The 14,623-nt window shown below is 42.2% G+C and overlaps 1 protein-coding gene and 1 pseudogene across 1 annotated transcript in view; both read left to right on the forward strand.

Moving 5' to 3' along the window:
- Positions 1-291: 291 nt before the first annotated feature.
- On the forward strand, positions 292-2,711 carry LOC139376986 (elongator complex protein 6-like; annotated as a pseudogene).
- A 753-nt stretch (positions 2,712-3,464) lies between these two features.
- The window catches only part of LOC139364915 (sterol regulatory element-binding protein cleavage-activating protein-like), a 39,372-nt gene continuing 28,213 nt past the window's right edge, over positions 3,465-14,623 (forward strand). The window contains exon 1 of the mRNA XM_071102143.1: positions 3,465-3,650. The gene's annotated coding sequence lies outside the window, so the exon portion shown is untranslated. The remainder of the gene's footprint in view (positions 3,651-14,623) is intronic.

A 14,623-nucleotide genomic window follows, 5' to 3' on the forward strand; every position in this document is an offset into this window, starting at 1 on the left:
AATACTTTGAGCTGTTGGGGTTTGTCCTGGATAACGCTAAAATTCGTGTCAACAATCTAGCCAACATAGCCTCAATCGGCAGCCTGTGCTAGCTAAATGTATTTTCCTGGGAGTGTTAAGTGTTCACATATATACAGTCATTGGTTAATATCTAGCTAGTTATTAATAAAGTAATTTATATCAATCGATGTTAGTATTTATCTAGCTAACTAGGTAGCTAGCTATAAGTTAGCAACTCACCAGAAGACATTCCAAATATTCGTATGAGATAAGTCTTCATCCCTTCTCAATATGTTTGCAGTGCTCAACAATATTCTCAATACTAGTCCCGACAACTTCAAGCCGGTAACTCTAACCTCACCCCTAACCGTTACCAATTTAAATCCCTATGCCTAATCCTAACATCTGTGGATTTATGTCTGTTCTCTGCAGGGAGAGTTTATCTTGGTGTCTGACAAACAGACAGACGGTCCTTCCTCATTCACCATTTCCTCTCCTTTTATTTACGATGTGAGGATTTATGTGAGTGGACTGATGTCTAGTTGACTGAAACGTGTGCTTAACACCGTTCCCTCCTATTATTGCTGTTGATTGTAGTGTTAGGTGAAAAACAATGACAGTTAGTAATAGAGGGAACATATGGGGCCAAGTTGTGTACTACTTTGATGCACTCTCATAAGTGGTCAAAAATTAAATCTGGTGAGGCCAGACGTGCTCAGATGTAAGGTGTTTCCTGGGTCTTGTGCAGTCCTTCAGTCACTACAGTGCAATTAGTCAACGATTGGTGAGTATACTTATCCTCTAAAACGCTGGGTTAAACCCCCCCAGCCACTCTTATACATACTGTGCAAGTAAATGTGTCTTTACAGTTGTGTATGGTTTGCTGTTGCTTGGTGGAGCTGTATTAACTACATTTTGTATGGGTTCTTTCACTGTGTTCCATGTTAATCAGGGTGTGAGTTTGGCCCAGGCAAGGGAGAAAGGGCAGCTGGTGTTCATAGAGGGGCTAAAGGAATCCTTGGAGGTACTGCTTCAGGGGGAGTCCAGCAAAGGAACCCAGGCACTGGACTTCCTCAGGTACCTGTCTGTAGCGTTGACTCTGATCAAGCCTACTGGTCTAAAAAGCATGTTCATTCAGTGCAGAAGCTCCATTGAAAGTGCATTTTGGTCCTAGAATATCATAGACTTTATCTGGTTCCGGGAATTCGACCTGTATGAGTGTGTAAAACAATACATATTTTTCTGATGTAATCAAAGCAATTAATGATAATATGAATCTGAAAAGATCTCTTCCCCCTTCATTTATCTCACCCTCTATGTCCCCTTTCTTTCTTTGTCTCTCATCCCTCGCCCCCTCAATCTTTCTCCATCTCTCTGTTCCCCTCCACCTCCACAGAGATCCCAGTTCTGGCCTGCGGGGTCTATATGACTTTGTGCGGGACAATGTAAGGTCGGCAGTAAGTGGAGGTGAGGAGTGGGGTCCCCCATGTGATCCTGGTGGATGCCCTCAGTGTGGTCCTGAGTCTGGGGGTCAGTGTTGGGGCAGCGCTGGACTTCAGTCATTACTGCAGAGCCACTGTCTGCTCCGAGCTGCAGGTCAGATACAGGTCAGATAATACAGTATCACATTTTACAGTTACATTTTAGTCATTTAGCGGACGCTCTTATCCAGAGCAACTTAGTTAGTGCGTTCATCTTAAGATAGCTAGGTGGGACAGCCACATTACACAGTCATAGTAAGTAAATTTTTCCTCAAAGTTGGAAGGGTGGGGGGCTGTGGGATGTTTTAAGATACTCTTTGAAGAGGTAGGGTTTTAGATGTTTTTGGAAGATGGGAAGGGTCTCTGCGGTCCCAGCTTCAGGGGGAAGCTGGTTCCACCATTGGGGTAACAGGACAGAGAAGAGCTTGGACTGGGATGAGCGGGAGTTGCTGTCACGTAGGGGTGGGAGGGCCAAGAGACCAGAGGAGGCTGAACGGAGAGTTCAGGTTGAATTTTTATTTTTTATTACACCTTTATTTAATCAGGTAGGCTAGTTGAGAACAAGTTCTCATTTTCAACTAAATAAATAAATACAGTATGGGGATGAGGTAGATTGGATGGGCTATTTACAGGGTTGGGGTGTAGGGTTTGAGCATAGCCTGAAGGTAGAAATGGGCAGTTCCTTTTGCTGCTCCGTAGGCAAGTACCATGATTTTTTAGTGGATGCGAGCTTTGGCGGATGAGCGGTGTGACATGGGATGTGCACGGTATCACAAGCTCACTGTCTCTTTCGTCTGTCTCTGTTCAAATAATCACACACATTCCTCTCTACTATCCCTTTTCTCTTTTATCTGCTGGGCAGCATGGTGATGTTGGTGCGATGTGAGGCAGAAGAAGAAGAAGAGAGTGATGATGAACGCTCAGTGGCTCCTGAGGGGCCTTGTGCAGCCTCACACTCCAAGTACAGGGTCTCCCCACCGGCTACTGCAGGGACATCCACGGACAAGTCAGATGGATTAGATTATTTGTGTGTGAGAGTGGAAAAAAAGAGAGAGCGAAAGAGCACTGTTAAACGCATTAAGCTGAACCGTACTGTGTGTGTTTCAGGTGGAAGTGTGCTGGCGAGGACAATGTGACAGGCAGCAGACCCAGAAGAAACTTTTCCAGTATAACGTCCACGACAAGGGGGCTTCCTTTTTCGCCAGGGGGACATCCAGTGCAGTCCTTTAAGCCCTCAATGGATCCTTTCTGCCTCCCTTCCTAGTGTCGATCCCCAGTCCCTCACATCTCAGTCACATGGCTCTCTGAGCTCAACCAGAGAATGATAGAGGCCTCTAGTGGCCAAAAGGCTGTATTAGCATGGGCAGCTATTAAGCTTCCAACATTTTAAAGTAGTCAACCTCATGGAATTTCCAACTTCATTGGCTGATCCCTCCTGGTGACTCTGTTGGAATCATGTCCAACCGGATCATCAGGAGGGATCAGCCAACCGTGAAGAAGAAAATGGACTACTTTAAAATAGAGATTGACAATGCTGTTATTGACATTGTAATGATACAGCTAGAAAGATGAGTCTTCTATCTCTCTATGGGCTCAACACACAGGTGGGAAGTTTGCAATTTAGGACAATCAAGGTGCTGGATTATGGTCATGAAACAGGTTGGGATCAGTTTTGAACTGGAGATGTGGTATTGAATTGAACATTGGATTACTGCATTAGAACCAACTGGACACATGCATTGCAAAGCTGATAAAGGAAACCAGGGTGAATTGGTCATTTCTCAAGTGACATGGGAACTGACCTAACTAGGTCGGACTTGTGTTATACAACAACAACAAAACAATAAACAGCACATTTTAAATCGAACACCAGTGTATGCGTTTTGGGGCGTTGTTGATCATGAAGGTAAAATACTGTGGTTTACAGTAATCTAGCCAGCGCGTGTCGCTATATCCTCATGCTTTCTTGTCTTGGATGAAGGGTGAGAGGTCGACAATTCACGCTGCTGCTGAAACAGTAGTGACATGTTCTGTTGATGCAGTCAGTTTTTCAAGTTAAATTAGCTAAATTTTAGCTACTAGAATAAGGAGGTTAAGACGGTACACGACTAGCTCCTCGATAGCAGGACCAGCACTATCGACGAAGACACGAGAAAGTTATTCAGCCAGGCAAGTGTAACGTAGTAGCTAGCTAGTCAACTAGCTAACGCGAGCTTTGGTGTGTTAATTTAAGTAGCTAATTTACTCGATTAGTTAGCAAAGCGGACCATAATCAACTTTAAGCTAACTAACGAAGTTAGACGCGAAGAACCTAGGTTGAATATATTTTTTCGACCTAGGGTAGAACTTCTCTGGGTTTGGCGGGGCAGATGAACGCGGGACTCGCGGTTAGGTGTTTTTGGTGGTAGCAGCTAGCCAGTTAAGTTCGCTTAACTAATAGCTATTGACAGACGATGTCACTGGCATTACTCGGCAACGCTAATGTGATTATCTAATTGCTAGCTGCCTGCCCTATTATCAGCGTAAGGTCAACAACCATGTCTTGCTGTCATGGATACGTTGGTTGGCATCATTCAGCAATGTGTTAAGAAGCATTTACCATATCTGCTAACAGTAGAAGCTAGCTAACGACGTTACGCTTGATTCAAGCTGATTTTACAACGTTCCATGTTGCAGAGTTATGGATTAACATTGTTTTTGGTAGTTTCAGGTGTATATGTAAATGGCGACTAGCTGGTGGCTAGGTTGTGGAATTGAAGTGAAGTTGCCCTGTGTTCGTTAACGTCAGCTCGCTAAGGAACGTTAGCATCTGTTAAAGCTAACGCTACTGGTGACTCGTTTGACAGCCGACAGCGCGCCCTCGGGAGGCCTGTAAAAGTTTGTTCGCACGGGTGAATAAATTGTTTTCTGTCATCTAATTAATTTAAGCATCGGGCAAAATTTTACACAATTGATTTGAATGAGATCACGTGTAGGGATATTTACGGCGTGGCATCACCACCCTTACCTACTGTGTGCACAGACGAGGGTGACTGTGTTTCTGAATGATGTATTAGCAGTAGTACTATCTGTAATTGATACCAAATTGTGAAATTAAAATGTAAACTTTTTTCTGTCTGGGGAATTTATATTGTTACAGAGCTGCGCCACACCAGTTGGTTAACGTTGGCCAAATGCAATTTGATTGGTCAACACCTACACATTAAATAACTGAGTATTTGGGATTTCTCTGCCCATGGAGATTGACCAGGAGGATGTTGAGAGGGATGAGGGTTTGGGGAGGGGTGTTTTTTGTCCCACTTAGTGCCATTTGAGCAGCCGTAGAGGAGGGAAACGGTGATCATACAGAAACATTAATGACAAAGCATCACCCTTCAGAACAGAGTTGGACAACCCTGGTCCTGGAGTGCTGCAGGCACTTCATGTTTTTAATTTAACTGACCTGAAAGACCAGGTGTGTTGAATTTAGGCAATCATTGAACTGATCAATCAGCTCAGTTGGTCAGGTGTGGTGCCTGAAACCGAACAGGGTTGCCTACCCCTACTCTGTAAGATCTACTTCTCTTCACATAAACAGGCTCAATGTTTTGAACAGCTCCTCTCCTCCAGATCTGAAAGAGCATCGACACTGAACAAAAATATAAATGCAACATGTAAAGTGTTGGTTTCATGAGCTGAAATTAAAAATCCAGAAATGTTCCATATGTACACATTTCTCAAATGTTCTGCACTTACCTGTTAATGAGCATTTCTACTTTGCCAAGATAATCTATCCACCTGACAGTAATAAGTAATCATCAATGAGATTATTAAACAGCATGATCATTACACAGGTGCACATTGTGCGGGGACCAAAGGCCACTCTAAAATGCAGGTTTTGTCACCCAACACAATGCCAAAGATGTCTCAAGTTTTGAGGAAGCGTGTAATTGGTATCATGAAAAATGTTATGTTCATTTCTCTGCCATAAACAGAGAATTTCTGTTTTAGAGAATTTGGCAGAACGTCCAACCGGCCTCAACCGCAGACCACATGTGGGCGAGTGGTTTGCTGATGTCAATGTGAACAGAGTGCCCCATGGTTGCGATGGGGTTATGGTATTGGTATCACCCATTGAGCATGTTTGGGATTCTCTGTATCAAGGTGTATAACAGCGTGTTCCAGTTCCCACCAATATCCAGCAACTTTGCACAGCCATTGAAGAGGAGTGGGACAACATTCCACAGGCCACAATCAACAGCCTGATCAACTTTATGAGAAGATGTTGTGCTGCATGAGGCAAATAAATGGTGGTTACACCGGATACTGACCAGTTTTCTGATCCACACCATAACTTTTTTTTAAAGGTGCGCTATATATACAAACTATGTGACCACCCCTTAACATCACTGAATTTGGCTATTTCAGCCACACCCGTTTGGTGAAGGAGGAATAATGGTCTGGGGCTGTTTTTCATGGTTCGGGCTAGGCTCCTTAGTTCCAGTGAAGGGAAATCTTAACACTACAGCATACAATGACATTCTAAACGATTATGTGCTTCCAACTGTGTGGTAACAGTTTGGGGAAGGCCCATTCCCGTTTCAGCATGACAATGCCTCCGTGCATGAAGCTAGGTCCATAAAGAAATGGTTTGTTGAGATTGGTGTGGAAGAACTTGACTGGCCCTCACAGAGCCCTGACCTCAACCCCATCAAACACATTTGGGATTAATTGGAATGCAGACTGCGAGCCAGACCTAATCGCTCAACATCAGTGCCTGACTTGACTAATGTTCTTGTGGCTGAATGGAAGCAAGTCCCCAGCTCCCCCCAGGAATGTTCCAACATCTAGTGGAAAGCCTTCCCAGAAGAGTGGAGGCTGTTATAGCAGCAAAGGGGGAACCGACTCCATATTAATGCCCATGATATTGGAATGAGATGTTTGACGAGCAGGTGTCCACATACTTTGGTCATTTGAAATTCATAGATTAGGGTCCAATCCTTTTATTTAAATTAACTGTTTTCCTTATATGAACTATAACTTGGTAAAGTCTTTGAAATTGTTGCATGTAGCGTTTATATTTTTGTTCAGTGTGTATATATGTGTATGTATATACAGTGGGGCAAAAACGTATTTAGTCACCCACCAATTGTGCAAGTTCTTTCACTTAAAAAGATGAGGCCTGTAATTTTCATCATAGGTACACTTCAACTATGATGGACAAAATGAGAAAAACAATTCCAGAAAATCACATTGTAGGATTTTTAATGAATCAATTTGCAAATTATGGTGAAAATAAGTATTTGGTCAGGACGTCGGGCCCTCATACCACCCTCATGGAGTCTGTTTCTGACCGTTTGAGCAGACACATGCACATTTGTGGCCTGCTGGAGGTTATTTTGCAGGGCTCTGGCAGTGCTCCTCCTGCTCCTCCTTGCACAAAGGCGGAGGTAGCGGTCCTACTGCTGGGTTGTTGCCCTCCTACGGCCTCCTCCACGTCTCCTGATGTACTGGCCTGTCTCCTGGTAGCGCCTCCATACTCTGGACACTACGCTGACAGACACAGCAAACCTTCTTGCCACAGCTCGCATTGATGTGCCATCCTGGATGAGCTGCACTACCTGAGCCACTTGTGTGGGTTGTAGACTCCGTCTCATGCTACCACTAGAGTGAAAGCACCGCCAGCATTCAAAAGTGACCAAAACATCAGCCAGGAAGCATAGGAACTGAGAAGTGGTCTGTGGTTACCACCTGCAAAACCACTCCTTTATTGAGGGTGTCTTGCTAATTGCCTATAAATTCCACCTGTTGTCTATTCCATTTGCACAACAGCATGTGAAATTTATTGTCAATCAGTGTTGCTTCCTAAGTGGACAGTTTGATTTCACAGTAGTGTAATTGACTTGGAGTTACATTGTGTTGTTTAAGTGTTCCCTTTATATTTTTGAGCAGTGTATATGTGTGTGTGTATATATATAGTTGAAGTCGGAAGTTTACATACACCTTAGCCAAATACATTTAAACTTAAGTTTTTCCACAATTCCTGACATTTAATCCTAGTAAAAATTCCCTGTCTTAGGTCATATAGAATCACCACTTTATTTTAAGAATGTGAAATGTCAGAATAATAGTAGAGAGTGATCTATTTCAGCTTTTATTTCTTTTATCACATTCCCAGTGGGTCAGAAGTTTACATACACTCAATTAGTATTTGATAGCATTGCCTTTAAATTGTTTAACTTAGGTCAAACGTTTTGGGTAGCCTTCCACAAGCTTCCCACAATGAGTTGGGTGAATGTTAGCCCATTCCTCCTGACAGAGCTGGTGTAACTGAGTCAGGTTTGTAGGCCTCCTTGCTCGCACATGCTTTTTCAGTTCTGCCCACAAATTCTCTGTGTGATTGAGGTCAGGGCTTTGTGATGGCCACTCCATCCAATACCTTGACTTTGTTGTCCTTAAGCTATTTTGCCACAACTTTGGAAGTATGCTTGGTGTCATTGTCCATTTGGAAGACCCATTTGCGACCAAGCTTTAACTTCCTGACTGATGTCTTGAGATGTTGCTTCAATATCTCCACATAATTTTCCTGTCTCATAAAGCCGTCTATTTTGTGAAGTTCATCAGTCCCTCCTGCAGCAAAGCTGAGGTCTTGGCTGATTTCTTTTGATTTTCCCATGATGTTAAGCAAAGAGGCACTGAGTTTGAAGGTAGGCCTTGAAATACATCCACAGGTACACCTCCAATTGACTCAAATGATGCCATGCCATAATTTTCTGGAATTTCCCAAGCTGTTTAAAGGCACACTAAGTTGACTGTATGCAAACTTCTGACCCACTGGAATTGTGATACAGATATAAGTGAAATAATCTGTAAACAATTGTTTGAAAAATGAATTAGAAAAAGTAGATGTCCTAACCGACTTGCCAAAACTATAGTTTGTTAACCTCTCTAGGGTACGGGGGATGGTAGCGTCCCACCTAGTCAACAGCCAGTGAAACTGCAGGGCGCCAAATTCAAAACAACAGAAATCCCATAATTAAAATTCCTCAAACGTACATGTATTTTACACCATTTTAAAGATACACTTCTTGTTAATCCCACCACAGTATCCGATTTCAAAAAGGCTTTACAACGAAAGCAAACCAAACGATTATGTTAGGTCAGCGCCAAGTCACAGAAAAACACAGCCATATTTCCAGCCAAAGAGAGGAGTCACCAAAAGCAGAAATTTAGATAAAATTAATCACTAACCTTTGATGATCTTCATCAGATGACACTCATAGGACTTCATGTTACACAATACATGTATGTTTTGTTCCGTAAAGTTCATATTTATATCTAAAAATCTGAGTTTACATTGGCGCGTTATGTTCAGTAGTTCCAAAACATCCAGTGATTTTGCAGAGAGCCACATCAATTTAAAGAAATACTCATAATAAACATTGCTAAAAGATACAATTGTTATGGAATTTTAGATCCACTTCTCCTTAATGCAACCGCTGTGTCAGATTTTTTTTAAACTTTACAGAAAAAGCACACCATGCAATAATCTGAGTACGGCGCTCAGAGACCAAAACAACCCAAACAGATATCCACCATGTTGTGTATTCAACAGAAGTCAGAAATAGCATTATAAATATTCACTTACCTTTGATGATCTTCATCAGAATGCACTCCCAGGAATCCCAGTTCCACAATAAATGTTTGTTTTGTTCGATATTTGTCCATCATTTATGTCCAAATACCTCCTTTTTGTTTGCGCGTTCGGTACACAATCCAAACTCACGACGTGCGATCACTAGGAGCAGACGAAAAGTCAGAAAGTTCCGTTACAGTCCGTAGAAACATGTCAAACGATGTATAGAATAAATCTTTACAATGTTTTTAACATAAATCTTCAATAATGTTCCAACCGTAGAATTCCTATGTCTGTAGAATTGCAATGGAACAGAGCTAACTATCACGTGAGTGCGCGAGACTGAGCTCGTGGCACTCAGCCAGACCTCTGACTCAATCCCCTCTCATTCGCCCCCCCCCCCCCCCCACTTCACAGTAGACGCATCAAACAAGGTTCTAAAGACTGTTGACATCTAGTGGAAGCCTTAGGAAGTGCAATATGACCCAATAGACACTGTGTATTTGATAGGCCAAGAGTTGAAGAACTACAAACCTCAGATTTCCCACTTCCTGGTTGGATTTTTTGTCAGGTTTTTGCCTGCCATATGAGTTCTGTTATACTCACAGACATCATTCAAACATTTTTAGAAACTTCAGTGTTTTCTATCCAAATCTACTAATTATATGCATATTATAGCTTTTATGGCTGAGTATTAGGCAGTTTAATTTGGGCACACTTTTCATCCAAAATTCCCAATGCTGCCCCCTACCCTAGAGAAGTTAACAAGAAATTTGTGGAGTGGTTGAAAAACAAGTTTTAATGACATCAAGCTAAGTGTATGTAAACTTCTGATTTCAACTGTGTGTGTGTATGTGTGTATGTGTGTGTGTATACACAGTACTAGTAACACGTTTGGGGTGGACACCTACTCATTCGAGTGTTTTTCTTTATTTTTTACTATTTTCTACATTGTATAATAATAGTGAAGACATCCAAACTATTAAAAAACACATGGAATCATGAATTAACCAAAAAAGTGTTGAACAAATCAAAAATATAGTTTATATTTCAGATTCTCCAAAGTAGCCACCCTTTGCCTTTGACAGCTTTGCACACTCTTGGCATTCTCTCAACCAGCTTCATGAGGTAGTCACCTGGAATGGAATGCGTTTAAATTAGCAGGTGTGCTTTGTTAAAAGTTAATTTGTGGAATTTCTTAATGCGTTTGAGCCAATCTGTTGTGTCTTGACAAGGTATGGTATACAGAAGAAAGCCCTATTTGGTAAAAGACCATGGCCATATTATGGCAAGAACAGCTCAAATAAACAAAGAGAAACGACAGTCCATCATTACTTTAAGACATGAAGGTCAGTCAATATGGAAAATGTTAAAAACTTTTGAAAGTTTCTTCAAGTGTAGTCGCAAAGACAATCAAGCGCTATATATTTTTATATCTTTGCTTAAAACTTGGTTAGTTGAAGTCAAACCATCTGCCATCCAAATTCGAAACTCAAAGTCAAATATAGACTTATTGACACTCTGTGCACTTTCACATTTTTACACTTCTCACATTCATTCACCTACTGTATGTTTCATGCATGTTCAAACCACACACGACCACACATTCACGTTGCATACAATTTTCTTTAAAAAAAAAGCTGATATTTAATTCAACTCAGTATATGAATGTTAAGGAGTTTTTTTTGTGCAAAATACACATAGGCCCACTGATTTTTCTTATTTAAATGTTCATTGTGTCTCATCACTAAAGCCTTTGTGACGGGTCACTCAACGTTTTCATTGTAGTTTTTGGACCGGGTTTTTGCCATTTTCGATGACATAATAGTGGTTACTGATTGACTGGGCCAATTTGCTCCCTGTATGTTTGTAAATGGGTGGCTGTAAATGAATTGTCGCAATAAAGCCTTCAGGCATTAGTCCCAGCTGACATTGACTCAAGAATGGTCTGTACAGTTATGGTGCATTAGAGTTGAGGAGCAAGTGCTCAGTTCACTATAGGAGAAGGGAGCTGAAATACAATCGTGCTGCTTCTCAATGCAGCCCAAAATCCCTGCATTTATGGTGCTACTTGCCAGGAGTCTTAGCTTTTTTACATTGGGTTTTAAGACCCCTTACACAGGTGTGGATCATGGCAATGGACTGTATAGGATCCAGCGATGCCTTCAAACTGGGGATTTTAGGAAGCATCGTTAGGAGGTAAGCATTTATTTGGTTTACTTCAGGCACACTCTTCTTCCGAGCAGCATATGATGAAATCTTAAGCCTAGTCTTGTGTAACTCTGTTACCAATTCCTCCATGAGCTAACAAACATGTTTCTGAGAAAAGCGTGTGCACATTTTTTGGAAAATGTAGCCTACCGGTACGCACCATTTAAATTATAATCTTATTTCCATTTCCTGGGAACTTGCAACTAGAAAAACATGTAGTACATAGGCTACTATGTAAAAAGAGGTTGATAGTTTTGGCAGGCATTTTTGTCCCTGATGTTCTCGCAAAAGTGCTTTTGGAACATAATGACATGCTCTGTTTTGTCAGAAGCTGTATTGTTTGCTGTATGAGTGGTTAAGCAGGTAGGCCTACTGAAGGTGAACTGCTGCCCCCTCCCTGAGCTGGGCTACTGGAATCCATAGTGGCACATGTCTCAAGACTTGGCATCATAAAGTCTCTGTGGTATTGCTGGCTGGGTCAGTCGTTTTCTTTGTCTTAAAATGCCTTAGTCTGAGGTATGCACTGACGACTGGGGCGGCAGGTCGCCTAGTGGTTAGAGCATTGGACTAGTAACCGGAAGGTTGCAAGATCGAATCTCCGAGCTGACAAGGTAAAAATCTGTCCTTCTGCCCCTGAACAAGGCAGTTACCCCACTGTTCCAAGGCCATCATTGAAAATAAGAATTTGTTCTTAACTGACTTGCCTAGTTAAATAAAGGTAAAATAAACTCACTGTCATGTGCAGACTGACTTGACTGCCTGCCTGACGTGTGTACAGACCTGTTAAGTCTGCCTCACCCGTGTAGCTGCAGGATCGAGAGACTAGGGAAAAAGAGGTAGAGAGGGTGGGGGCCTAGACCTGTGAGCCTCGTTGTGGCGTTTCCTATCCCGGATTAACTCACTGACGGAGATGTTGTTGAGCACCTGCCAACTCAGGCCTCGCTTTCCTGCACCACAACACCAGGGAAGGACTGAGGAGATGGACGCACAGGGCATAATGGGACCTACAGGCTAGATATCAGGTCAAAAATGTAGAGCAATGTAGAAATGGGGTGAGTCACGGCACTCGAGGCCTCTGATTAAATTCAACTGTCGGTATACCCTCTAGCCATTTGTTGGTATGTGTGTGTGTTGCTGCCTGCTGTGTTTACTGTATATAGAGTATTTATAGTGGAAGATCAAGCCGCTCCAGAGGTAGGCTAAATTCCCCCAGGAATGTTTCCAGAGTACTCAGGGGGTAGAGCTGAGCCAGTCAGTCACACTTTGGCTGTGGTGCCTGAAATAGGGCTCTGTTGTTTTAAGCCAGGGATCTCCGTGAAACCTTTAAAATCCGGTGCTTTTGGAGGACTTAGGCCAAACAGGCACGAGAGAGCGTGAGAGGCAGCCAGACTTCCCCCTGAACAGGTACTGGGACAGAAAGGCACTTTTTCCGATTTAAAGAAAGTTAACTGGGACAGAGCTGAGTTTGTCTGGGATAATAACTACACTAGCTAGATAGATGCTGTGGCAGGGCTGAGTTTTTCTGGGATAGTAACTAGACTAGCTAGATAGATGCTGTGGCAGGGCTGAGTTTGTCTTGGATAATAAATACACTAGCTAGATAGATGCTGTGGCAGGGCTGAGTTTGTCTGGGATAGTAACTAGACTAGCTAGATAGATGCTGTGGCAGGGCTGAGTTTGTCTTGGATAATAAATACACTAGCTAGATAGATGCTGTGGCAGGGCTGAGTTTGTCTGGGATAGTAACTAGACTAGCTAGATAGATGCTGTGGCAGGGCTTAGTTTGTCTGGGATAGTAACTAGACTAGCTAGATAGATGCTGTGGCAGGGCTGAGTTTGTCTGGGATAGTAACTAGACTAGCTAGATAGATGCTGTGGCAGGGCTGAGTTTGTCTGGGATAGTAACTAGAGGTCGACCGATTATAATTTTTCAACGCCGATACCGATTATTGGAGGACCAAAAAACCTGATACCAATTAATCGGATGATTTAATTTTTACAATTTTTTAATAATGACAATTACAACAATACTGAATTAACACTTATTTTAACTTAATATAATACATTAATAAAATCAATTTAGCCTCAAGTAGATAATGAAACATGTTCAATTTGGTTTAAATGCAAAAACAATGTGTTGGAGAAGAAAGTAAAAGTGCAATATGTGCTATGTAAGAAAGCTAATGTTTCAGTTCCTTGCTCAGAACATGAGAACATATGAAAGCTGGTGGTTCCTTTTAACATGAGTCTTCAATATTCCCAGGTAAGAAGTTTTAGGTTGTAGTTATTGTAGGACTATTTCCCTCTATACCGTTTGTATTTCATTAACCTTTGACTATTGGATGTTCTTATAGGCACTTTAGTATTGCCAGTGTAAGAGTATAGCTTCCGTCCCTCTCCTCGCTCCTCCCTGGGCTCGAACCAGCAACACAACGACAACAGCCACCACATCGAAGCAGCGTTACTCATGCAGAGCAAGGGAAACAACCACCCCAAGGCTCAGAACGAGTGAAGTTTGAAACGCTATTAGCGTGCGCTAACTAGCCAGCCATTTCACTTAGGTCACACCAGCCTCATCTCGGGAGTTGATAGGTTTGAAGTCATAAACAGTGCAATGCTTGACGCACAACGAAGAGCTGCTGGCAAAACGCACAAAAGTGCTGTTTGAATGAATGTTTACGCGCCTGCTTCTGCCTACCACCACTCAGTCAGATACTTAGATACTTGTATGCTCAGTCAGATTATATGCAACACAGGACACGCTAGATAATATCTAGTAATATCATCAACCATGTGTAGTTAACTAGTGATTATGATTGATAGTTTTTTATAAGATAAGTTTAATGCTAGCTAGCAACTTTCCTTGGCTTACAGCATTTGCGTAACAGGCAGTCAGTCTCCTTGTGGAGTGCAACGAGAGAGAAGCAGGTCGTTATTGCATTGGACTAGTTAACTGTAAGGTTGCAAGGTTGGATCCCCCGAGCTGACAAGGTGAAAATCTGTCTTTCTGCCCCTGAACGAGGCAGTTAGCCCACCGTTGCTAGGCCGTAATTGAAAATAAGAATTGGTTCTTAACTGATTTGCCTAGTTAAATAAAGATTAAATAAAGATGTAAAAAAAATGTAAAATAAAATCGGCGCCCAAAAATACTGATTTCCGATTGTAATGAAATCTTGAAATCGGCCCTAATTGTTCAGCCATTCCGATTAATCGGTCGACCTCTAGTAGTAACTACACTAGCTAGATAGATGCTGTGGCAGGGCTGAGTTTGTCTGGGATAGTAACTACACTAGCTAGATAGATTCGGTGGCAGGGC

The sequence above is a fragment of the Oncorhynchus clarkii genome, chromosome 2, assembly GCF_045791955.1.
Source record: "Oncorhynchus clarkii lewisi isolate Uvic-CL-2024 chromosome 2, UVic_Ocla_1.0, whole genome shotgun sequence".
In the NCBI taxonomy this organism is placed as follows: domain Eukaryota; kingdom Metazoa; phylum Chordata; class Actinopteri; order Salmoniformes; family Salmonidae; genus Oncorhynchus; species Oncorhynchus clarkii.